Source organism: Triticum aestivum, chromosome 6D (assembly GCF_018294505.1).
Source record: "Triticum aestivum cultivar Chinese Spring chromosome 6D, IWGSC CS RefSeq v2.1, whole genome shotgun sequence".
In the NCBI taxonomy this organism is placed as follows: Eukaryota; Viridiplantae; Streptophyta; class Magnoliopsida; order Poales; family Poaceae; genus Triticum; species Triticum aestivum.
Genome location: NC_057811.1, coordinates 492,334,143 through 492,361,836, shown reverse-complemented (window position 1 = coordinate 492,361,836; position 27,694 = coordinate 492,334,143).

Sequence of the window (27,694 nt, the reverse complement as noted above, 5' to 3'; positions counted from 1 at the left end):
CTAAAATTGATTAGTATTTCAGACCTGTAGCCCTCAAACATCATATTAATATTTTTTAATATTCAAATAACAAGATTTCAGTAAATAGTTTTTCATGTTAGACTGTTCTCTTATGTTCTATATATTTGTGTAGTATTCTCTTAGTGATATCTTGTGAGTAAAGAATGTTATCAGAATGGTCCCCGTTTCCATTTTATAAGTCTTGCTCCGTATTGAGATGTATTCTTTCAAGTATTGATTTAGTGCATTGATATGTTCTTCATGGAGATGCATATGTTTGAACTGTTGTTGTTTCACATCGTAATTTTGTAACTCATAGTAGAAATTTGCACAGAATTTTAGTAGAAATTCACACATAACTTAAGTAGAAATTCAGGCAGGATAGAAAAAACATAAATGAACCTAGCTAGTGGAATCCCATATAAACTGCATCTATTTCATGAGTGATTGTTCAAATGTTTCAGTCCTTCAGGATACATGTTCCCTACATGCCTTCAGCAACCAATTTTTAGTTGTTGTTCATGTAGCCCCAAACTCGGAAATATGATTATAATGTATATCCTGCTCCTAGATGTGTCCCCATGAACATTGCAGAACAACTAGATATGCTTAGGCTAGTTGCTTGCTATCAGAATTCATGTCATGCACATTAGGATTGACTAACTTTACGTTGGTCCTTTGTAGGTCTTGACAGTTGAAGATGTTCATATCTCACTATAATCACTTACAATGATTATTCTCATGTGCTGCTGCCAGAAAATGTGTATATACTTGTAGTTCTGTGAGGTGCATGTACATGTGCAAATATAATTGTGCATGCCTAAACTTCTAGCTTTCTGTAAGGTGTATGTGCTTGTGTATATGGCGTTGCATAAAAATATATCTATGCACGTATATTTTTATTGTTATTGATTTACTAATGGTTATTCTTCTATGTTTTCTTGCGCACTGCAAAGCACATGTAGTCAGTAGTGAAGCACGGGTTAGTGTCGAAGCGGTTAGTCTACGACATCAGGGGTTAGTCTACCACCATGGGCCTGTGGTACTCGAACCAGTCCATGCCCAAGTTTAAATCATAAGTGCAAGGGGGAGAGCTCTGAGACTACTCGACCTTCATGGCCCCAATGCTCAACGCACTTGAAGAGACCCTGTGCATGTTTGTAGATGCATAAGGCTAACATCTTGGACGTGTCTTCGGTCATGCGAGCAGCTTCTGTGCCACATCGTCATCTGTCCCGGCGACATGATGGCACAATTTGGTTGTGGAGGCAGCTCACACCCGCGATGAGAAGGGAGGCATCGGCGGCGTGTCAGAATGGCCTTGGCGTTGACTGTCTCAGCGAGTTCCTCATAAAGAATGGCCAGTGTGCATGATGCCTTGATATTGTCGGGACGCTAAACCATGATGACAACTCTAATGTCCTTACGAAGTACCTCGATAAACATTGTCAGACAATTCGAGGAATGCATTGCATCAGAATAAGACACAAAATGGTTTTTTTAGAAAAGGAGGATGACCCCCGGCCTCTGCATCTGGAAGATGCATGCGGCCACTTTATTGATTATTCTCGAGGACCTTACAAAATATTAAAACAATATGTCTGAATCCGTCATCTTGGCAACATATGCCGCTACTCCTATCCAAATGATGAAGGCGTGCTAGCTGGGCCACTACCCAGACCACTCATCTACGCCTAACATCAAAATGATGAAGGGGTGCTAGCTGGGCCACTACCCAGACCACTCACCTAAGCCTAACATCAAAAGCCGGAAGCCCCAGCCGAGCCACATACCGGGTCTGGGGTACAAACCGGTCCGACGCACTCGTGTGTCGTCGCCGCCATCTTCCATAGGTCCGTCTTCAGAGCAAATATTGAGGCATCTACCTTGTCTGGCCACTCAGCCATCGACGTCACCACGACACCAGACAGCTTCGTCCTCCTGCGCGAGTCCATCGCCACACATCGGACGCCGAATCTCCACTGCGCCACGCCGCCGAGATACGCCGCCATCAAATGAGTAGGATGAAGCACCGCTCCGCCAGGCACCGTGGAAGTCCGGCAGGGCTGCTGAAGACCAAGCACCGTGGAAGAAGGACTCCGAGGCTGAGCACATAGGCGGCAGAGCGCCAACGCACCGCCACCAGACGAACTCCGACCACGCCACCAACCGCCGCCAAGCAACCAAAGCATCACATCCACCCCAAGCTCACCACGAACGACACCCCCAAGAGGGTGACGACACCCGGAGCGCCGCTGTCGCTCGATCTGGCAAGGATTTGGGCTTTCGCCCGGCATACGAGCTGGGTGGAAGGAAGAGGGGAAGGAGGCAACCTGGACGACGCCTACAAGAAGGGTACGACGCCCTCAGGCGTCGCCGCTGTCGTGGCCAGCACTGCTGGCCTCGGATTTCTCCGGAGCCACCTCCCATCTCCAGCCGCCAAACAGGTACAACTCCGGCGACAAAGGCCGCCCAAAGCAGGACCATCGGAGGCAGCCCTCGTTGAATTAGACGGAGGCCTTCAGATCTGGATCGGACGCTGCCGAGACGCCCGCACCATAGCCGCCACCTGCCGCCGCCTCGCCGCCCCCACGGCCGAGGAAGAACGGCCAGCACCAACGAGCACCAGTCACCGCAGACCCGGCGTCGATCCACCAGCCGAGGCCGCCGCCACGGATCCAAAGCCCCGGAGGAAGAACGGGGCAGCCAGATCCTCGCCGCCACCTTCACCGGCGGCCGAGCGGCGAGCTGGCGGCCACCTCCGGTGGCGACGAGGGAGAGGAGAGGTGGGGGAGAGGGCCGGCGGCGGGCTAGGGTTACGCCGCCCGAGTCGCCCCTGCGGGAGCGACGCGGGGGCCTGCGGGGTATCCTATCATAAGACACAAAATGGTTCATAGGATTTTTAAATTGCATGATATTATCGGTCATTAAACCTCACTGCTCCAGAGAATACAATTGTCATATGAGAACTGGTGGCGGGCCCATCTGAAATGGGTGCATGACAAAGTGCAAAAAGACTCCATCTTTAGAAAGCCGCCACCGCCGCCTCGTCTTTCTGAACAGGACGCAAACCCTAACAGAACTCAAGAAAACATATAAAAATGGAGCCCTCACGTCGGCAAAGGTCAGGATCCACCGTGCCTCCATGGCCCTAAAGCCACTGGAGACGAGGCTGGCTGACGGCGGCGCCGACGGGAGGTGGAGGAGACCGGATGTCTATCTCTCCGCCCCTAATTCTCTGCCCAACAACTGCATTTACCGAGCAACATAAGAAGTACAAGAACCATCGCCACCTACTTAAGAGTAATGATGGTTCTAACACTAGAACCATAGGGTAGAAAAGAATAATCAGGTATACGAGAAACAAAGTCAGTAGCAGATGCCACTAATAACATTTTAAAGGAACATGATATTTCGTCTCCATTAAATAGATCAACACACTACATGCAAGAAGCCTATCCATCTGCATTACATCGCAAAAGTAACCAAAACGGTTGTGTTTGGTCAAATTATAGAAGCCAACAACAACACTGGCCAATGTTGTTGCAATACCAGGAATGTTGACGCCGCTCTATCCTGCTGCACATGTCCATGCAATCAGGCTCGGTGCATACATGCCCTTGTGGAATATCGACACAATATGCGTCACCACCTGCAGATGCAACAAGAATATACTTAGCATCAACATTTAATCACAAGATTTCTAGAAGGTTAGCTATTTTGGATATTGTATGTGCATATATATACTTACGCTTTGCATGGCAGGATGGTAAGGTACAAGCAGACATCATTACAAGGACTAGGAAAGCAATAGCCATGGTCCTCCTCTTGTTGTTCCGGTTGACAAGGGCCATGACGAGAAGAGGCACTGGACTATAATGTTTGTTCTTCTTCCTTGTGTGCTCCTTCACCGCCAAGAGTTCCTTTGGTTTGTTGGTATTTATATAGAGTTCTCGTATGCTTTCCTGCACTAATTTAAAAAAATTAGTGTTGATATGATATCATGATATCTTGATACGTCAAAATCAATGCCACCCATATCTTTATATTTTGTACTGTGTTTATTAAGCAAATATTTCTCAATCAATTTGAAATAATTGTTTCCAATTAATTCGCAATCATATCTTCCATTTACGGTGCTCATATAGTTTCATGCATATCTTTTTACTAAATACAGCATTTATGTTGATATATCTTGCATCTTTTTTCTCTTTACACATATACTGGTATTAATACCATGCTATATTTTTACATCAAAATCAATGCGAGAAATATTTGTATTTATATTTATTGAGGGACCACATCTCAGTCTTTTTCTCAATCGAGGCATAATCATATCTTGGACATAAATATCGCTCAATTATACTGTTTATTGTGTTTTGCATATCTCTTAAATTTATGTTCGCATAGCATCTTGCTATATACTCTTCGGCTCCATTCATCTCTGCGCGGAGCCTCCAATCAGAATACCTGGTTTGTGCAGCCGCTGAACACAGTTGTCAACTTCTACAACCCATCCAATAGCACCATTTCCTTCGACATGTGATCAGACTTATCATCCATGGATCCCTCGTCATCATTTGCTTATTACATAAAAATTACTCACTCCGACCCATAATTTAAAACATTTTTTAACACTACACTAGTGTCAAAAAGCGTCTTACATTATGGGACGGAGGGAGTAATATACAACTGTATTGGTGTATCACTACCAACTGTTTTTTTTTGAAACATTAAGACTTTATTCCTCAAATGATAGACAGATCGTTTACAATAGCATGAGAAATAAAGTCCGGGATAGTAGATTCCCAAAACGAGGAAACTCTATTGCTAAAAGAGTTGCTAGCTAAGATATGAGCAACCTCATTTGCTTCACGAAGGCAGTGTGAATATGTTGTATCTGCAAAATCGAGAGCAAGTTGACTGCACTCTGAAATTGTTGCTACATTTGGTCCCGTATATGAATCTGGGAACTGCAAGGATTGCACCAGAAAGCTGTTATCAGACTCCACTTGTACTTTATTGCATCCGATCCTGCCAGCCAAATATAGACCATTGCGTATCGCCAAGGTTTCAGCTGTGTCAACACTAGTGATTTGAGGAAAAAATCATGTGGCTGCTGCTATGAAGTTCCCTCGGCTGTCCCGAGCAATAGCTCCTGTTGCCCCTGAAAGAGTGTCAGGAAGGAAAGCTGCGTCCACATTCATTTTTATTACATCACTTGTTGGCCGTTTCCACATATGGTCATGCTTCCTCTCCACAAGTTTGCTTGAGTACGCATGGAGGAAATTGGTAGCTAGGGCTCTGATCGATATGGCTGTTTTATCTGCTGCTTGGATCTCTTCTCCTCTCACATATTGGCGCCTCTGCCACCAGAGATACCAGGATGCCACGAGAATTAATTCGGCCATGGGCAGTTCCTCACAAACGCCCTGTACCCGAGTGAGAATCTGTATAGTAACTGATCCTGATCGGTCCTGCCCGATTGCCTCCAAAATGGTGTTATGAACCCCTGTCCAAACTTCTTGCACTCCGCTGCATGTAAACAGGCAGTGCTGGATGTCTTCCAGCCCCACTGAGCAGAACGGGCACCGTGGGATTAGCGGGATATGTCTGTTGGCCAGGATTCCATAACAGGGTAGCGATCCATTTAGTGCCTTCCAAGCAAAATGTTTAATCTTTCCAAGGAGTTAAAGATTCCACACTTCTTGCCATATTGTATCCTCCTGAGTATTCCCTTGCCCATCTGATCTTACAAGGCGATGCCCATACAGGTGTTCAAACTCTCTGTGATAAGCTGACCGGGCCGAAAAGGTCCCTAATCTCGTGTAATTCCATGCTATAAAGTCCTCCATGACCTGAACATTAAGAGGTATTTGTAGGATCCTATATGCATCAACGGGAGAGAATACATCTCTGATCAAGGCTTCGTCCCATTGCCCGTTATGTGGATCTATCAGTTCCTCCACGTTTCTTAGCATGATCGTTCCTCTGGGAGTAACACTAGTAGAAAAAGGGTCATCTGTCCCGGTTGGTAAGGACCTTTTGTCCCGGTTTTTGAACCGGGACTAAAGGGTCGTTACTAATGCCCTAACCCTTTAGTCCCGGTTCTTACACGAACCGGGACAGATGGGCCTCCACGTGGCCAGTGCGGCGAGCCCAGGCAGGAGGGCCTTTGGTCCCGGTTGGTGGCACTAACCGGGACCAATAGGCATCCACGCGTCAGCATTTCAGGGGCTGGGGTTTTTGTTTTTTTTGAAGGGGGGGGGGGGGTTGGGGGTTTTGGGGGGTTAATTTAGGTGTTTCATATATTGTGTTAGCTAGCTAATTAATAGAGAGAAGTGTCCTCTCTTATCTCCGTGCTTGGTCGACGCTACGTACTATATACGTATAGAGAGGACTAGACACGCTAGCTAGTAAGCAAATGAAGGAAACAGAAGATCGTCATGAACATATGCATACAGAGAGAAGTGATATCGACCACCTCTCCTTCTCCGAGAGATTGGTCGAACAACAAGTTCTCGTATATCTATCCGACACTACCGGCTACATATATACAATAATTATCTCTTACAATATAATCTCCTAATTAAATTGTAAGAACACAGGGTCCACATAGTATTCTCCGTTTTCAGCGATCACGTGGTCAAGGAAGAATGCCGCCAATTCCTCTTGAATTGCTCGCATACGATCTGGTGCTAGGAGTTCATCCCGCATCCGAAAGATCTAATTTGAAGAAGGGGGTCAATACATATATATATATGAATAAATGAAACTCAACACAAATGATGGTAATAAAATAAAATTGTGAATATTATTGCTTACGCACTTCATATTGTTCGTCAGAGTAGCCTCGCTCACAGGTCGTGTGGCGGATGGACTCGCAAACGTAGTATCCACAGAAATCATTCCCTTGTTCCTGCCACAACCACTTTACAAGAAATAGAGGTCAATCAAACTGATAAGCAAGCATGCTAAATGGTATTGATGAAACTAGCGCTTGAATCACTAGGAGATGCGCGGAACATGCTACTATAGTACATACTTTCGGGTGTCTAAATTGCAGCTTCTTCGGCAGTCCCGGAGCTTTTTTGGTGAATTTTCTCCAAACCCTGCCAGACAAAGAAAACAATTACTTGATATCAGGAAATGAACAAAGTTGCTGATATGGTGGATAATGATCGATTTAACTTACTTCTCGAGCATTTGAGTCATGTCCGCATAGTCCTGGGGATCTTTTCGTCTCGAGTCTAAGACGGTTACTACTCCCTGCTCAAGCTTAATCTCTAGGAGAATATAGTGGAAGCTGCGCACGCATGCATAAGTCATCAATTACATTACTATAACCTGGACTAATAAGGGAAACCGAATATGCACAAGACAGTAACACTCACTTGAAGTTGTAAGGAAAGAGTATTATATCTTTGTTTTCATTTATTACCAACGATCGTAGCAAGTTGGCCTCGGTATTTTCGGCATGATATTTAACCTCAGTTGCATCTATGAGATTTGTGTTAATGAACCCAATATCACCGATTTGTCTTTTCTTCAATTCGGCGATCTTCAATCTGCATAATATAGTGAGGATAATTATAAATACATGCAATGAAAGAGCTGACCTATATAGAGAGACTTAATGACAGAAGTAGTACTACTTACAGACAGTAGCAAGTGACCGTTGATTTATCGAGGGCGTTTTGATTGAAAAACTGGAAGAACTCCTCAAATGGAACATTCAACAGTTCAATTACAACGAGGTCATGCTCCTCTTTAACTCTCAGCGTCAAAGTATTCCTCCCCCCAGACTCTCTGCAGGTTTTCATGTACCAATCATGTAATCTTCGCATCATCGTTGTTAGAGATCTTTCATCTTTGACGAGAGGCTTCCCGTAATGGTATTTGTGTTCGTCCACCTCCAAGAAATCATAATGTACATCGTCGGGCAGGTAATCTCCAAGATTGCTATAACCGGGCATGATCCTCGGATCATTAGCGACGATGTCGGTAGATACCTTGAGCGGGGGGCACGATTGGTTCGCTTGTTCACCGAGCTGGGCAATTTTTTTCCCAGCTCGTCGTTCTTTTAACCTTTGATCACTGACAGTACTTCCCGACCGCTCCGCTTCGACAAATGTCTTTGCAATGCGCTCATAGTTGCCTCTCGGCGGAGACTTTGGTGGTTTTGTCAGGGCAGCCAGAGTGCGCTTCGCTTTCACCGGATCTACCTTCTCCTCCAGAGGTGGATGTTTCTTTGCTTTCACCCCTTCAAAGAAGTTCGTCACTTCGGCTCACATGATCTTCATGGTTTCCTCCTCGGTCCTCTCGTATGGTAACTTCTCTGGAGTCTTCAGAGAAGGACCGAATCTGTATTGCCTCCCGCCTCTGGCTGTACTGCTAGACGCCAGCAGAGCAGACGGAGCGGCTGCGGCTGTCTTCTTTCCTTGCTTACGAGGCGGAGGAGAAGGACTACGACGCGCCGGAGCAGCCGGAGCGGCGGAGGGTCTCTTCCGCCCTTGCTGACGAGGCGGAGAAGGAGGAGGCTGGCTGCTCGGGCGCGCCGGCGCAGGCGGAGAAGGAGGCGGAGTGCCGCCACGCGCCGGAGAAGGAGGCTGGGTGCCCTGATCACTCGCCGGAGGAGGAGGCGGAGTGCCGCCACGCGCCGGAGAAGGAGGCTGAGTGCCCTGATCACTCGCCGGAGGAGAAGGCGGAGGAGGAGGCGTCCAGTTCGGAAGGTTGATGAGCTCCTTCCACCATAGGCATGGAGTCTTCAGAGCAGAACCCAGCCGAGTCTCCCCTTCACCGGTAGGGTGGTCAAGCTCGAGGTCGTCAAATCCGTCCGTTATTTCATCCACCTTCACCCTAGCATATCCTTCTGGAATCGGCCGGCAGCGGCAGGTTGCGCCAGGTTCAGTAGGTAAAACAGAGCCAACAGCCGCCTTGACTTTGAATTTCATCCATTGCGTCATAAGGTGGCAATGTTGAGACTCCATGATAGCATCCACGGGGTAGCTAGCAGGAGCCGTCAAGACATGCTCCGGCTGAAGCAGCTCGGTGGAAGCCACGCTGCTTCTCCGCTGAGATGGTGGGGTAGCTTCGGGGGTAGTTTCGGCATGTCGATTGCCGTCTCGTTCCTCTAGCGCTTGAACCCTTGCGTGCAGCTTCTGAATTTGGGTCTGCTCCACTTTTTTCCTCCTCTCCTGGCTTTTGTAACCGCCGGCGTCCGAAAAACTAGCCTTCCACGGAACGGAGCCTGGCGTGCCTCGTGTCCGTCCAGGGTGCTCAGGATTCCCGAGGGCCATTGTGAGCTCGTCGTTCTCTCTGTCTGGAACGAACGTCCCTTGCTGCGCTGCATCGTTATAGTGCTGAAGCCTCTTGACTGGTATTCTCAAAAGCTCGTCCGTCCAAACGCACCTCCCTGATACAGGGTCCAATTTTCCGCCAGCCCCGAAGAACCAAGTCCGGCAACGGTCTGGCCAGTTCATTGTCTCTGGTTCAATCCCTTTATCAAGCAGATCATTCTCAGCCTTGGCCCACTTAGGCCGGGCTTTGAGGTAGCCACCTGACCCCGTGCGATGGTGAAGCTTCTTCTTCGCAGCATTTTTCTTGTTTGTCGCTGACAACTTCTTACTCTTTTCCGATGTCTTGTGGGCCACAAATGCGGGCCAGTGATCTCTGATCTTCTCATATTTGCCGATGAATTCTGGTGTCTCTTCTTTGTCGACAAACGTTTTCAGCTCATTCTTCCACCTCCTGAATAGGTCTGCCATCTTCTTAAGAGCATGAGACTTGATTAATTGCTCTTTAACTGGCTTCTCCGGATCCTCCTCTGGCGGTAGGGTGAAATTTGCCTTCAGCTCAGTCCAAAGATCATCTTTCTGCATATCATTGACATAAGACACCTCAGGGTCTTCCTTCTTAGGCTTATACCATTGGTGGATGCTGATCGGGATCTTGTCCCTAACAAGAACCCCGCACTGAGCAGCAAATGCTTCCTTTGTCCGGATGGGTTCAATCGGTTGGCCGTCGCGCGCGATTGCTGTGATCTCAAACCTTTCATCCGAGCGCAACTTTCTCTTCGGGCCTCGTCTCTTTACCGAAGTTGTGCTCGATCCGGAGGGCTAGAAAAAAGAAGAAAGACGAGAGTTAATTAATATGTGTACATACCAAAACAATGAATGCATCAATTAGCTAGTCAGCACAGGCTTAACTAATATATTTACCTGGCCGGACTCTGTTCGGTCACCGGAGCCGTCACCACGGGCTCCTTCTTGCACCAGCATTGGGTCACCGGAGCCTTCATAATCATGTCTTTCCTCCTCCACTCTTCGATCACCGTAGCCTACTTCTTCACCCTGTTCTTCCAGAGCATCATTGTCATTAAGATACGACAAGACATCACCTCCGGCTAAGATTATGTCCCCCAACACCTCTTCTGCTTCCTCGTCTCGTCCGTGCTCCATTGTTTCTGCAAATATTACAACATGGCAATTATTACACAAACATGACAGCAGGTGGATATATTAGTGCAAACGTAGACCTAGCTTATTCCGGGTTTGGGGTGGCCTCGGCAACGCTTCAAGGGTAGGGGCACGGCGGGAGGGGGTAGGAGACCGACATCTTTTTTTCTAGGGTTTGGGTGTCCTCGAGAGTTTTGGTCGAGCGAGAGGGCCGGGGGGTGCTCCCGTGGTATAAGTTATCACGGTCGAGAGGGGGTGCTCACTTTTCTAAAAATCTAACTTTTGCATATATGAACATATATACACAGAGAACATACATACATATATACACTTTTCTAAACATGAAGCAGGTGGATATATTAGTGGCAAACGTAGACCTAGCTTCTCCCGGGTTTGGGGTGGCCTCGGCAACGCTTCACGTTTGTCTAGCTAGTGTCAAAGGATTCAACAAAACCCCTCGGCGTTCCTCGACCCTCGACCCCTCGACGACCCTCGCACCTCGAACCCTCGACGACCCTCGACCCCTCGGTGACCCTCGACCCTCCGCCCTAGTTCCCGACCCTCGACCGCTCGGCGATCCTCGACACCCTCATTCCCGATAAAAAAGAAGAAGAAAAAAAAGAGGAGAAGAAGAAGGAATAGAGGAGTGGAAGATTTCTTTTTTTCTTCTTCTTCCTCTTCTTATTTTTTCCGATGTCCCCCCTCATGTCATGTCCGACGCCCCCCTCACTTTAACAAAGAACTACCTTAAAAAAAGACTTGCTTCGCCGCGGGTGCTCGATCGGTGCGACGTGGACTCGGTGGAAACACTTTATGAAAATGCGGTGGTGGCCGGGCCGGGCGGTTTTCTTTTCCTTCTTCATTTTTTCCTTTGTTTTTTCTTATATGTTTGTTTTCGTTTTCACTCTACATTTTCGTACATATGAAAAAAAAATAAAGTTTCTATACAAAAGTGCACAATTTTTATGAACAAATTACAACATCTAAATTAACTACACATCTAAATAAATATTACTACACATCTGAAATTTTCCTAATCTTAAAACTAAACTAAACATAAACTAAAATAATCTAAAAAACATGTAAAAACATCTAAGAATAGCATCTAAAAACATCTAAAAAAACATCTAAAAACATCAATAAAAACATCTACAAAACATCCGCCCCGTGCACCGCGCAGGGGCGGAGGGGTCGGCGCCGGCGGGGCGGGGCGCAGGGGCGCGGGACAGGGGAGGGGCGTGGGAGCAGGCTGGTGCTCACAGGGGGCGGCGGGGCACGGTGGAGCAGGGGCGACAGCGACGGCGACTCGGAGGAGCAGGAGCAGAGGGCAAAAGCGGCGGCGGCGGCGACGTTGAGCAGCCTGACGGCGTCGGTGGCGGCGGCAACAGCGACGTCGAGCAGCCTGACGGCGTCGGTGGCGGCGGCGACGGCAACGTGAAGCAGGGGCGTCGGGCGGCGACGGCGAGGAGGAGCAGGGGCGTTGGGGGTGAAGAAGTGATGGATTTGGTCGAAACTGCTAAGTGTTTACTTATATATCCAGGGCATTGGTACCGGTTCGTGGCACCAACCGGGACCAATGACCCCTTTAGTCCCGGTTTGTGCCACCAACCGGGACCAAAGGTCTCTTTTCAGCAGCCCAAAGGGCGGGAAGCGGCGGCCTTTGGTCCCGGTTGGTGGCACCAACCGGGACTAAAGGGAGGGCATTGGTCCCGGTTGGTGCCACCAACCGGGACCAAAGGCCCCCTTTAGTCCCGGTTGGTGTCACCAACCGGTACGGAAAGCCTTGCACAGCGGCGTGGTGGTGGGAGTTTAGTCCCACCTCGCTAGCTGAGAGAGAGTCGCACCTGTTTATAAGGTGTGATGCGCCTGAGCTGTCGAGCTCCTCTCTAAAGCAGGCTTACGGGCCTAACCTCTCTGTACATGCCTGTGGGCCTACTGGGCCTTCTGTGGACCTGAATCCTGGCCCATGGATGGGTTTCTAGTCGTATTAAGGCCGTGGTGGCCCAGTAGGTGGCATAATTTTTATTTTTTGCCTTTTTTTTATTTTCTTTTTTGCTTTATTTATTTTGTTTTGTTTCTACTTACAACAAAAAACTTATTTATTTTATTTTATCTTGTTTCTAATTACTTATTTATTTTACTTTATGATAATTCTTTTTGCTATTAAAGTTTCTAACAAAAAAAGTTCTTTATGAAAATTCTTTTTGCTTTCAATGATTCTGAATAGAAAATACTTCAATAATTTTAGTTGCATCAATTTTATATAATTTTAGTTTCAATAATACTAGAGGTTGCTTATAATGTTTTGAACAGAAAATACTTCGATAATTTTAGTTTCGTAAATTTTATTTATGTTATTAAAGTTTATTTTATTTTGTTTCTACTTATATATTTTATTAAAGTTTATATTATTTCGTTTCTAATTACTTATTTATTTTATTTGTTATTTTTCATGCACCATTTTTCATGCATTTACTAATTATTTTGAGCTATAAGACCCTAAAATTGAAAAGCATTTCAAATGAACTCTGAAAAGGTTGAAAGTTGGCATGGTATCATCATTTCATCCACATAGCATGTGCAAGAAAGTTGAGAGGGTTACGGCAAAAACTGGATGCATTTCGTGTACAAAACGGACAATCTCTTTTGAAGTATCAGGATTTCATACGGAAACTCGTTTGTTACAAAGGGATTCCATTTTTTAAAACTTATTTGAACTCCTGACTTTTTGTGTGTTCAAAATGCACCATTCAAAGCCACATCATCAATTTTCAACACTTTCTGACTTCATTTGTTATTATTCATGCATTTATTGATTATTTTGAGCTATAAGACCCTGAAATTGAAAAACATTTCAAATGAACTCTGAAAAGGTTGAAAGTTGGCATGGTATCATCATTTCATCCACATAGCATGTGCAAGAAAGTTGAGAGGGTTACGGCAAAAACTGGATGCACTTCGTGTACAAAACGGACAATGGTTGATGGTTACAAACAGCAACGCGTGCAGGTTAAATTCCTCCTGTTTGTGCTTATCCCACGTACGTACACCGTTTCCATTCCACGGCTGTAAATGTTCTTCAACTAATGGCCTTAGGTACACATCAATGTCGTTGCCGGGTTGCTTAGGGCCTTGGATGAAAACTGGCATCATAATGAACTTCCGCTTCATGCACATCCAACGAGGAAGGTTATACATACATAGAGTCACGGGCCAGGTGCTGTGATTGCTGCTCTGCTCCCCGAAAGGATTAATATCATCCACGCTTAAACCAAACCATACGTTCCTTGGGTCAGCTGCAAACTCAGCCCAGTACTTTCTCTCGATTTTTCTCCACTGCGACCCGTCAGCGGGTGCTCTCAACTTCCCGTCTTTCTTACGGTCCTCACTGTGCCATCGCATCGACTTGGCATGCTCTTCGTTTCTGAACAGCTTTTTCAACCGTGGTATTATAGGAGCATACCACATCACCTTCGCAGGAACCCTCTTCCTGGGGGGCTCGCCGTCAACATCACCAGGGTCATCTCGTCTGATCTTATACCGCAATGCACCGCATACCGGGCATGCGTTCAGATCCTTGTACGCACCGCGGTAGAGGATGCAGTCATTAGGGCATGCATGTATCTTCTGCACCTCCAATCCTAGAGGGCATACGACCTTCTTTGCTGCGTATGTACTGTCGGGCAATTCGTTATCCTTTGGAAGCTTCTTCTTCAATATTTTCAATAGCTTCTCAAATCCTTTGTCAGGCACAGCATTCTCTGCCTTCCACTGCAGCAATTCCAGTACGGTACCGAGCTTTGTGTTGCCATCTTCGCAATTTGGGGTACAACCCTTTTTTTGATCCTCTAACATGCGAACGAACTCCAGCTTCTCCTTTTGACTTTCGCATTGCGTCCTTGCATCGACAATGACCCGGCGGAGATCATCATCATTGGGCACTGGTTCCTCATGATCTTCAGCAGCTTCCCCCGTTGCAGCATCATTGGGCACATCGTCTGGTTCCTCTTGATCTTCAGCAGCTTCCCCCGTTGCAGTATCACCGTATTCAGGGGGCACATAGTTGTCATCGTCCTCTTCTTCTTCGCCGTCTTCCATCATAACCCCTATTTCTCCGGGCCTCGTCCAAACATTATAGTGTGGCATGAAACCCTTGTAAAGAAGGTGGGTTTGAAGGATTTTCCGGTCAGAGTAAGACTTCGTATTCCCACATTTAGGGCATGGACAACACATAAAACCATTCTGCTTGTTTGCCTCAGCCACTTCGAGAAAATCATGCACGCCCTTAATGTACTCGGAGGTGTGTCTGTCACCGTACATCCATTGCCGGCTCATCTGCGTGCATTATATATAATTAAGTGTGTCAAAAACCATTACAGAACATCATGAATAGATAATTAAGTGACCAAATTAATAGAAGTTCATCATCACATTAAAACCAAAGTACATACATAGTTCTCATCTAACAACATATAGCTCTCCAGAGCATCTAATTAATTAAACCATACATTGAAACTATGTAAAACATTTCAATGCGAAAACAAATGCGATCATAATCGCAACCAAGGTAACAATTGATCCAACGGCATAATGATACCAAGCCTCCGTATGAATGGCATATTTTCTAATCTTTCTAATCTTCAAGCGCATTGCATCCATCTTGATCTTGTGATCATCGACGACATCCGCAACATGCAACTCCAATATCATCTTCTCCTCCTCAATTTTTTTATTTTTTCCTTCAAGGAATTGTTTTCTTCTTCAACTAAATTTAACCTCTCGACAATAGGGTCGGTTGGAATTTCCGGTTCACATACCTCCTAGATAAATAAAATCTATGTCACGTTGGTCGGCATAATTTTCATAAACAATAAATGAACCAATATATACCACATCTGAATCATAGACAGGACGAGGGCCGACGGGGGCGGATACCAAAACCATCGCACTATATAATAACAAGCAATACAATAGTAAGAAAATTAGACAAGTATCTATCTAAAGTAAGAATTTTTTTCTTTCAGAAATAAGATAAGAAGAAGAGGCTCACCACGGTGGTGCCGGCGACGAGATCGGCGCGGGCGATCGACGGCGGCGAAGACAGGAATGGGACGTGACGGGCCGCTAAACCTAGACAAATCTCGAGGAAAATGGAGCTTTGAGGTCGAGCTTCGAGAGGAGAAAGCTTAACTAGTGTGGCTCGGGCATTTCATCGAACACTTCATGTGCATAGGAGGTGAGCTAGAGCACCACAAAGCCCGCCCCTCGCCGGCCAGAGAAAAACATAGCACCTCATTGGTCCCGGTTCGTGGCATGAACCGGGACTAAAGGGCAGCCTGTGGTCCCGGTTCAAGCCACCAACCGGGACCAATGGTGGTGGGCCAGGAGCGAGGCCCATTGGTCCTGGTTCGTCCCACCAACCGGGACCAAAGGGGCCAGACGAACCGGGACCAATGCCTCCATGAGGCCCAGCAGGCCCCTGGCCTCACGAACCGGGACCAGTGCCCCCATGGGTCCTGGTTCTGGACTGAACCGGGACTAATGGGCTGACCCGGCCTGAACCAAAGCCCTCTTTTCTACTAGTGTAATCACTTTCCTCGAGGGGCTCGATGGAATCCATGGATCCTGCCATATATCTATATGCGCTCCTGTGCCCACACGCCATATGCATCCCCTTTTGAAGGTTTGAATCCCAGCAACAATACTCTGCCAGGTGCACGACGAGCCTTTCTTTGGGCCTGCCTTCAAAATATTTCCCTCTAGATAATACTTTGCGCTTAGTACTCATGCACAGAGAGAGTCCGGGTTCTGGATTAGTCGCCAACACTGTTTTGCTAGTAAAGCAAGGTTAAAACTATGAAGGTCTCTAAATCCTAAGCCCCCTTTCTTCTTCGGTACACACATCGTCCACCACGCAAACCAATGCATTTTCTTCTTCTCTTCTCCATCTCCCCACCAAAAGCCAGCAATCTCATCAGTTATAGTTTTGCAAATTCCTTTAGGAAGTTTAAACACTGACATAGCATACGATGGAACTGCCTGGGCCACTGATTTCAATAAGATAGCCTTACCCTGTATAGATAGAAATTTCTCCTTCCACCCTTTTAGCCTCTGGAAAATTCTATCTATTATATGTTGAAAGCAGTCGCTCCTATCCACGCCCACCAAAGTGGGCAGCCCCAAATATTTATCTGAGAGAGCTTCAGTGACTATATTCATCTCTTCACATATTTCTTCTCTTACTCCAACAGGTGTATTCGGGCTGAAAAAAACACTCGATTTCGCATTACTCACCATTTGTCCTGAGTTTTCACAATAAGTATCAAGGACTCCTTTCAGAGTGTTTGCACTTTGAAGGTTAGCTTTCAAAAGAATTAGGGAATCATCCGCGAACATGAGGTGAGAGATCATATGGGCGTTCCTACTCACCTTTATCCCTTCCAAGTTCCCAATCTCTTCCTCATGGGCCAGCAAATTCGAGAGTCCCTGTGAACATAGCAAAAATAAGTATGGAGAGAGGGGGTACCCTTGCCGCAACCCCCTCGTTGGAATAATCTCTTCTGTTTCTGTGTCATTGAACCGTATCTTGTATCTGACAGAAGACACACACTCCATTATCATTTGCACCCATTGTTCCTGGAACCCCATTTTCAGCATCATTCCCTTCACAAAAAAACCATTCAACTCTATCATAAGCTTTGTTCATATCTAATTTTACTGCATAGAAACCAGAATTACCATGTGTCTTCTTCTTTATCGTGTGAAAGCATTCATAAGCTACCAGAACATTGTCTGTAATCTGCCTCCCGGGCACAAAGGCACTCTGCGTAGGGGAAATGATTTCTGGTAGTCTGCTCTTCAACCGATTAGCTATCATCTTCGAGATGATTTTATAAACAACATTTCATAGGCTAATTGGCCTATATTGAGCAATTACCTCTGGACAATCTACTTTTGGAATCAGTACCACATTCGTATCATTCCACCCAGGCGGAATATGCCTGTTATTTATTGCTTCCAAAACTTCCTTTGTCAACTCATCCCCCATGATATGTCAAAACCTCTTAAAAAAATATTGCATGCAGCCCGTCTGGCCCGGGCGCCTTCATATCACCAATATGAAAGAGAGCATTGCGCACATCATCACTGGTATACGGGGCAATCAAAAATTCATTCATATTTTGTGTTACACGGTGTTTTACAGAAGATAATAGATCATTGCTAATCTCTCCACTTGCTGAGGTAAAAAGATTACTAAAGTATTCTCGGACCAGAGGCCTCAAATTATCGTTACCTTCAACCCAGTTCTGACTTTCATTCTTCCGTTTTTTTATTAGGTTCCGTCTCCTTCTAGCCGAGGCACATTGCTGGAAATATGAGGAGTTTCGGTCACCTTTCTTAAGCCATCGGACCCGCCCTCTCTGAGCCTAGTATATTTCATCCTGTTCTAACGGATTTTCATGAACACCGACAACTCTTTATGTTTCATTCTTGCTTCGTCTGAGTAGGGGCCCCTCATTATCCTCTCAAGCTCCCGGCGAGCTGCCTTCAGTCTAGCCTGCGGTTTTCTCAAAACCCTACGATCCCAATAATGCAAATCAAAGTGTACAGCCGTGAGTTTGTCGGTGATCGTAGGACACAAACCACGGTGTACGGCAATCTGCCATGCTGTGTTGACAATATCATTTACTGATTCTTCTGCCAAACACCTCATTTCAAACTTCTTCTCACTTATAGGGTTGCTGTCTGCCACTCCTGTCAGATACTCGGTATCCATAAGAATTGGCCGGTGATCTGATTTGCCCATGTCCAAATTACTAAGACCGGCGGACGGGTGCAGCAGAAGCCAAGCGGCATTAGAGACCGCTCGGTCAAGTCTCTCGCGTAAGCCCCCACGAAACCATGTGAATTTATCTCCATTATATCCAACATCCTCTAATAAGTAGTCAGCTAAGGCGTCTTGGAACGTCTGCAAATGGGACTGTTGACGAGGGGGCCCCCGTCCTTCTCTGACGAGTATAATATTTCATTGAAGTCCCCTATAACCATCCATGGCAAACTTTATTGGGCATGCAGATCCCTCAAGTTCTGGAAAGTCCTCTCCTTGTGATCCCATCTAGGGTCACCATATATTCCTGTCATCCTCCACATTCGTCCATCCGGTCCTCAACCGACACATCAATGAACTCAAGAGTTGTAGTCCGGGAGTAGATCCTCACCTCCTTCTTCCAGACCATCAAGAGTCCACCTTTTCTTGCATCCATGCTAGGTGCCACCAACACATGATCAAGTTTTAGTTTCCTCCTCAAAATCTCTGCCTTATCATTATCCAAATGTGTTTCAGACAGAAAGAACACATCCGGGTTAAAGTGCCTCTGGAAATCCAGAAGCGAACGAACTGTCGGGGCTCCGAGAAGGCCCCGACAGTTCCATCTAAAGATTTTCATTGCCCCCGGCGAGCCTCCGAATCGGAGGTTGCCGATATCATGTTGGTATCATTGCTTCACTTGGTTTGATTTGCCTGATCTGTATCATTTTTTCTCTCCCTCTTTGGGTCCTGCACCTTTTGAGGGGTGCTCATCGTCCCTTTGTCAATAGGCACAACCGGGCCACCTTCAATAATCATCACTTTTTCTGCCACCCCACCCGCGAGAGATGATGGTGTCGCAGTTTCCTTCAGAAACATTCCATCTGGGCCAACCAGTCTCTTGAGAGCCGAAGGCCCTACCTGATGACCAGCTGCACCAGAAGCACCCAGGTCCATATTTTGATTTTCCTCTTCATTTGCATCTCCAAGATTGCCTCTCCCTCGGCCATTAAATCCACCACGACCTGGCCCATTGCCACCTCTACCACCGCCTCTTCCCCCTCCTCTGCCCCCCTGACCAAAGGAGTTTGGGGCATCAAAGTTTACCGGGAGCCATTCTCCCCACTCGCAGTCTTCTGCCTTATGCAAGCCATCTCCGCATTCAGTGACAAGGTGACCAACAAGCCCACAAAAGTAACAGAAGTCCGGCAATGTTTCATACTCCACTGGATACTTAATACTCTCCTTTAAGGTTATTGGAACGAACCTGACAAGCGGCGTGTCTAGATCCAGAAACACACGAGCCCGCAGGTATTTCGTTTGAACAATTCTCCCATCTTCCACTGATACACGTACCGGTGGTTTTCCAACCTTCCTTGCTATGTTCTCTGCTATCTCCTTCTTTTTCATCAGACCATCCGGCACACCTATGATCCTTGCCCATACAGGTATACGATCTAGTTTGTAGTCCTTAACATTGGTAAAACCATCATATTCTTCCATAACAACAGCAAATCCTCGAAACTGCCACGGACCACCACCCATGACTCTATTCCAGTCTCCAACACACATGAATTGAGCGAGGAACAAGTTTTCCCCTACAGCCTTGAAGGTCACCCCCTGAGCTGACACCCAAGCATTACGCATAGATTTGTATAGAGCCACATAACTGAAAGGTTTGGTCGTATGGACCCTGAATATGGCCAGCCAACGAACCTCCTGAATCAATCCATCGATCTCACCTGAAAGATCGAGATCTTCCTCTTCTTCGCCATGCAGGTTCAGTCCCGCAAACTTGTTCTCCAAGTTCGGCCTTGGATCGTCGCTCCCATCAGCATTGCTAGATCCGCTTGCCGCCGGCGGCGGCATCGCTCCTTTCCCTGCCATGCAACCAATCCCAGTGATCGCACCCCTAGCAGAACGCAGCCCGAATCGCAGCCACGGATTGATCGACGTCGAGGTTGAACGGGAACCCTAGGGTAGATGGGGAACTCTCGCGGTCGCCGCGGGAGGAAGTTGGAACCCTAGGCAACCCTAGGGGAAAGGTATGGTCGAGCTAGGTATCACTACCAACTGTTGCCATTGTTTTACTTACTATGATAAACTATATTCTAAGATCTTGCTTGTAAATGGTTTTCTTGCTTGCATCCGCGATAAACACAAGAAAAAATATATAGTAGGTGCAGGGAGGGACTGTCGCAGCAGGCTCTGGCGCTCACCCTCCTTTGCATCAGCTCCACCTGTAGGTATCCCAATAAATCCGTTGTATCTTGAATGCAGCATCACTAAGATGCGAGCAAATAAAGAAAGGGGCCACCAGGCATGGGTCATGCATATGATGGCTGCATTACGTAGGTGCATGCGTTTACACTCCCGGAAAACACAAAAAACTGAGGTTTGTGGTAGTAAGGGCATCTCCAACGCTGACCAGCAAAATGGACACCGCATCCGTCTGCGGATCGCTAGGGGGTGGGAGAAGTCCGCGGACACGGATGCAGGAGCATGTCATCCAATGCTATCCGCAGACATTTCAGACCGTATTCAATAGATTGGACAAAGTTCAGATAGAAAATAGCACAAATCATCCATACATAGCATGCAAATAAGTCTAATACAACAATAGTTCAAATTCAATGAGATTAACCGGATCTTCAACAAGTTTTTCATGAATGGATCATGTTGTCCCACACATACTACCCCTTGAACTTCATCCAACAATGTATGAGCTTGAATGGCTTGCTCTTTTCCCTGTGATACATGACGACAGCACGTGCAGACTACACAACGTTTAGAGCAACATTGAGTGAATGAACCAATCAATCAGACAGTTGAGCAAGAAGAAGCATAACTTATGATCTCAATGCTTGGCACGTGCAATGGCCACATTACCTCCTGCCGACAAACCGCTCTACAAAACTTGAGGACGGTGTTCAGGAAGGTGTACCATCGATACGCTACCGACTTCATATTGTGTTCATGGATAATGTGCATGTTGTAGGGCGCAATGTGATTCCGTGCATGAAACGTACCACACACGTAGGGCTGGAGGAAAAGCTCGAAGCCCGCGAGCATAATGAGCGCTCAATAGTTCTGCTCGTTTCAGCTCGTGCTCGTTAGTTAATGAACCAAGCCAAATAGTGTTTTTTGCTCGTTAAGATTAATGAGCTTAACGAGCGAGCAAATGAGTTTCACGAGCTAACCCATTTAGCTCGCTAATTTTCAAAAGTTTGACATGAGACCCCTATTTCAAATTAGCCTAGAAACAAAAGAGTTGCTAGTTAGACCAGCCTAGGGGCCTATCACCCAAGCCCACTTCGACACTTTTCCTGAACCTAGGAGCTAGCCATCAGGAGACCCTAGATTCAACTAGGAGCCAGCCGCCAAGAACCAAATATCCTTATTTAATTTATGCTGTTGTGAATTTTTCATGGGATCATGGGATCCTACTGTGTTGTTTATTACCTTAACGTCATTGTTTAATTTATTCTATTGTAAAAAAAGTTATGGGATCATGAGATTTTTCTGTGTTGTTTGTTACCTTAATGAACACTCGTGAACACTCGCGAGCATAACGAGCCCATAACGAACCGAGCTGAACAGAGGTTCTGGATCATTAATATTAACAAGCTTAATGATAACAAGCTTAATGATAATGAGTTTAATGATAACGAGCCGAATAGCTCGTTAATCCAGCCCTACACGCACGCGATGCCAAAAAGGCCCCGCCCCTTGCGCTCCGGCCTACGAAGTCCGCAGATACGACCAAACACGCATCGCACAACAACTCACCCTCCATGCTCGAGTATGCCGCCATCCTTTGAACTCTAAAAAATGACATGAACGTCAATGGCATTTGAGTGAACACCAGCTGGGCGTGATATCCACCATGGATGTTGTCAATTGGGGGTAGAGGGTACCTGGCTCCGAATGGATCCTGGGTGGATGCCGCCGTCGTGCAAGGCGAGCGGGTGCGTGGGTGATGGATCTAGACGTCTTACAATGCCTGGAAGGCGGTCGCAGAGGTACAACAACGACGTAAGACCAGGAGGGGTGTGAGTGGGCCGAGGGTGTCAGAGTCCTATGAGGTGACGGTCCGAACTCTCACAAAGTCCTTTGTTGAATAATTAATAAAGATGTTTGTGCGCATCGATTGATGGTAAGGCCCGGAGTTTTAACCTCCTTTTCCAAAAAAAAACCGTCGTGGTTTTCCCCTGGATTAGCCGGCCAGTTCATATTATATGCGAACATTTTTGCCGTGGTTATGGCCACGTCCTGGCATGCCGAGATTTCACACCTACAGACATACATGCATCCAAGCTAGCAGCATGATGATGATGTGCCATGCCAGCATATATATGTCGGTACAAAAAGGCTGGCTCAGAATCCAAACCGAACCGCAAAAAGTGTCCCAATTCAAAAGCCCAAGGGTACAACTAACTAATGTGTCATGCCTGAAGCCACATTTTTTCACGCATTCTAGTAATTCGTAGGCCTTGCACATCTAGATCGTGTCACTTGGATCTGCAATAACTAGGACACATCTAGATGTGTCAGAAACAGACTCTATTGGCATTTTAGAAATTTTCTACTCCCTCTGTTTCAAAATATAAGGTGCATTAGCTTTTTAAAAAATAATCATTTTTTAGCTTGAACAAATTTATAAAAAATATATCAATATCTATAATATCATATCATTATATTCATCATGAAATGTATTTAAATATATTTTTATTTACTATAGTGGATGTCAATATTTTTGGCTCTAAACTTGGTCAAAATTAAATAAATTTGACTTTTCAGAAAACAAATATACCTTCTATTCTGGAACTGGGGGAGTATTTTGTTTGACGAGTAAGCGAGATGATGGAGTGTGTTTTTCATTTTATTTTATAATACGATGTTTTGGTGGACCTTTCGTGGTATGATTATGTGTTATCTGTTAACAACCCATACTTATGTGGAGAAATTTTCTCCGCCGGTGTATGCATATACTATTTTGGTGCTACAATATCACAAGTTGACGCTTCTTTTTTCTAGGTCGTGAAAAAAGGTACGCAGGATTGATATGTTTCTATAGCTCGGTTGCTCCCGGTTGATTTATAAAATTGTTGACCTGGTCAAAATTAAGAACCAAAATTAAAATTGAATACCTCAGTCGAACGGAAAAGCTCCAAAATTGAATGTATAGTGAATGAAAGCAATTTAATATGTGAGCTTTTTGAGAAATTGTTGACCCGATTAAAATTGGATGACCCAATTCAAAATTGGCGACCTCAATTGATTGCCCACTGGGCATACGCATTGGAAGGGTCTTGCCGGGCTGTTTTGTTCATGCCAGTTGGCTATCGGGTTGTGCCGACAAAATAATTTATCACAAAAAGAGTCTCATGTCATCAGAAGAAAATCGCCAAAGAAAGCTATGGGCAATTATCATTGTCAAGGCAAATAAAAATGCAATATGAACATAATTGTTTAAAGATGGATGAGGAAAAAATCCTTCAAATAGTTCGCTTATCTTCTGGCACAATGCTAATGGCTTTTGGCGATTATTTATAGAACGAACATTTGTTAGACGTGCTGCCCGTAGGGTTGCTTAACTTCTTGGCTAAAAAACTTAGTCGGAGGACAACCAAGACGGCGATGGTGGTCAAATCCTGCTCAGTGGCAAACAATCGAGATGGCGGTGGTGCCTTAATGAAGGGACGAGAGGTGTTCTATATGAGCATACGGCGGTGGAGGGATCTAACGGGAGCCTTCGAGAGGGCACGATCAAAGGCGTCAAGGCGGTCACCGCATTCGGAAGTTAGAGCCGGAGAGAAAAGCGGTGGTGTAGGGTGAGCTACGGAGATTGAGACGTGCGCGGATTCTTCAAGAGAATCGGCCAAACAAACACACAGTCAACAGCAGGGCTAAGGCAGACCCATCAAAAATCGATAAACACACCCAGCCGCCTACCTCTCCATATCCCCAAGTAATTGCATGTGTCAACCATTGATTGACTGATTTAAGGATGCAAAATAATCCAAAAAACCACAAAAATCTAACGGGTTTAGAAATAAGAAATCTAGTATTAATACCGTTTGTGGAAAATCTTTTGGGTTCTTAATTTTGTTTCCAAAAGCAAAGAGTGTCAGGTTTTCTGTAATTTCTATCTAGTTAAATATCTTCTTTTTGCGTTGATATCTACTCCCTCTGTTCCTATATATAAGTTGTTGAAGGAGTTTAAATTGAACTCTCCCAATGGCTTATATTTAGGAACAGATGGGGTAGTTAAATATCTGATGCAAGGATGATCACGTTCAGACATGTCAAGATTCCAGCCACACGTCGGCCAATTCCAACCTTTAAGCCAAAGAAAAGAAAGAACAGATAATATTGACTCGCTGCTAAGGTCATGTACAATGGAATGCTCACCCGCAAAAAAAAAATGTACAATGGAATGTATTTAGAAGGATGTTCATAAAAATAAATTGTTTCTTACTTAAGTACTAGTGCTTGTTGGTAGAATACGGGTGTTTTCAATATTTGTCAGTCCTGAGCTCTGATCCCAAGATTGTCTTGTACATATTTATGGCATTGCCCTTCTCGAGATTCCAATCTCCCGAATTGCGCATCACCTCATTTCATTGGCGCGAGGCCCTCCTCAAATAGTCCTAACCTAGGCGTATTGTAGTCGCGAAAGCTGCCGGCAACCACCTCGTTCTCGTCGGAGCTGAATAGGATCTCCGGTGCATCACCATTAGGTATGTCGAGAGCAAACAACTTGCAAGTACCCGTATCGAACACGATCCTCCTCTATCCGCTGTCTCCATCGTACATGACAAGTGGAGCTATCCAGGAGGACCGTAGCTGCTTCCGATCAGATTCTTGCCAAGCCATCGGATCAATGCGACAAAGCTGCTCCCACCGTCGTTGTTGTTTCGCGTAATCCCTTAGCACCCATATATGGTATGGGCCATGACGGTGACCAATATTTTCGTGGTAGACGCATAAGCACCCGTCTAGCTCAGTCATTCTGACCGAAGCATGCCATGTATTAGGTGGTGGCTCCACTACGCCGAAGGTCTCGCTTCTAACATCGAAAGAGATGATGCGACCACCACGGCAAAGGAAGTGCACACACTCGTCGAGGAAGATGCCCGGGTTCTCATCCAAGATGCACGCGGGAGGCCTTCCAGCAATAGGCCTCCAGTATGGTGCACCACCGAGGTCGAAGACCTCACAGAAGGTCAGGTTGTTGCCTTTGTAGGTGCTGCTGAATAGGCGCACCACCTTGTACTCGTCGGTAGTCGAATAGTAACCGAGACCGTATGCCACGCGCCGGTGGTAGAAGGGTAGACGGTTGTTCATCTTCGCTGGCAGGGCGGTGTCGGGGAGATCGAGGGTTTCACCGGTAGAAGGGTTGCAGACATGATAGCCGGTGCTAGGGCAGCAGATGAGGACGAGGCCATGGAGGGGCCTGGTAAGAGGAGCCGGCCGGTGGAACTTGTGTGGCATGCGCTTCGTGGGCGGTGAGCCGCCGGGCTGCCAGACGTAGAAGTACGATGATCCATCTTCCTCTAATATCATGTCGTTAGGGGTGTAGAAGACCTTGATTCTGGCCTGGCCTGTTGGCTCCGCGGCGGTGGAGGACTCGAAAGGAGGGTGACGAGAGCGCGGCGCACCATGAATGCGACAGGCTGCGGAGGCAGCCGATCGACTTGGTCGGCAGGTAGGAGAACACCTCCGTGAGGATTTCATCGGGCAAAGCCGCCGTTGCCGTCTCTCGCCGAGTTACGGACTTGGCGATGTCCATGATCGAGTCCGCAACGTGTTGTCCAGGTCCAGTTCCGACGCCAAGTACTTTTCGGCGACGATAACCATCGACGACGATGGATGAAGGAAGAAGCTGCATTGGTTGTGCTCCTTGCCGCAGCAATCCCGTCGAGGTACTTTACGCTGGGATGCACCGCGTCACACGTAGCTAGCATCGCCGTTGTACTGCATCACAAATCCACGGTATGTACACTAATTTACTAGCCAGGGTACAAGCACGCATATATATAGCACAAGTTGCTAGCTACCTACAGCAATACTACTCGATCGGTTGCTAGTTCTAATTCTCTATAGTACGGTAGGATATATACCAACCTGGGCACCACGTACGTACCGGCATCGGGAGGTTATGTCTTAGACGTGTTTAACTCCAACACACCCACCACACCCTCGCCAAACAGAATCAAGTAGGTTTCTGGTGTACCACGTGACATATGTGATAAGCAATCCAAATTATTCTAAAGGTAGGTTTCTCCTTATTTGGTGTACTAGATCTTGTAGTTACCAATGCAAGTTGTAACGTACGGTGCATATATGGCTACTATTATAGTGATCTGAATGCTCTTATATTTCCTTACAGATTAAGTAATAAATAACATATAATAAAACATTATAGATATTCTGTGAGTCGTACATGGACGTGACATAACCTATCATGTTGCAATTTTGCAAGCCCAAATTGAAACCACAGATCGACAAACATCGTAAAATTCGACCAAGCCTACAAAGAAAATACCTACATCTACAATGTTACATAGAAAAATTTCACTGGTTTTATATACCTATATATATCTGCATGAATAATTTACCTGGTTTTCTGTTGATCTATTACTTGAATTTTCCCTGGTTTTATTTATCCTTTTCCCCCTCCTTTTGAGACATCGACTGTTAACCAAGATACGTGCACATCTTTCAAGAACTGCGATGTTGTTGCAGAATCCGGCCAACCGTGCGAGAGAGAGGGAGGGGGCAAGATGGGATCGAGAGGAGGAGGACGAACAAGTCTGACAGAGTCTTTTGCGCTGCTTAACTGACCACAGCTTTTCAGGTCTTTCTGTTATTTGTGCAGAGCTCAAACAAGTTGCCGAATACAAAGGAGACCACACCCACGCACATCTACCCTACTGATCGTGCCATCCCACGATGCTAAGCTTGCGCAAGCCACTACGCCGCCGTCAAACCCGCTGAGGTTCCACGCCATCCCATGGAAGCGGTCTTGCCGGCGTATCTACAGCTACCTGCTAAACTAAACTAACTGAAGAAAAAAGACTGAACCGGACATGAACATGCACACGCTGCCGGCCAATTATTCAGCTAAGGTAACTTAGAGTAAAACTGAACCTAGCAACGAGGATTATATTTCAAATCACCCCCTAATCCTGTTGCTCTCACTTGACCTGAATGATCCCAAGTCTGCACCGGAGTTCTGTGAACTTTGCACGCCCAAGTGACTTTGTCAGTATATCAGCCAACTGATCTTCAGTTCGGACGTGCTCAACCTCCACTTTTCCTTCTTCAACACACTCTCTGATGTAGTGATACCTCAAATCAATGTGTTTGCTCCTCTCATGGTGCACTGGATTTTCGCTTAGCTCAATTGCTGACTTGTTGTCGA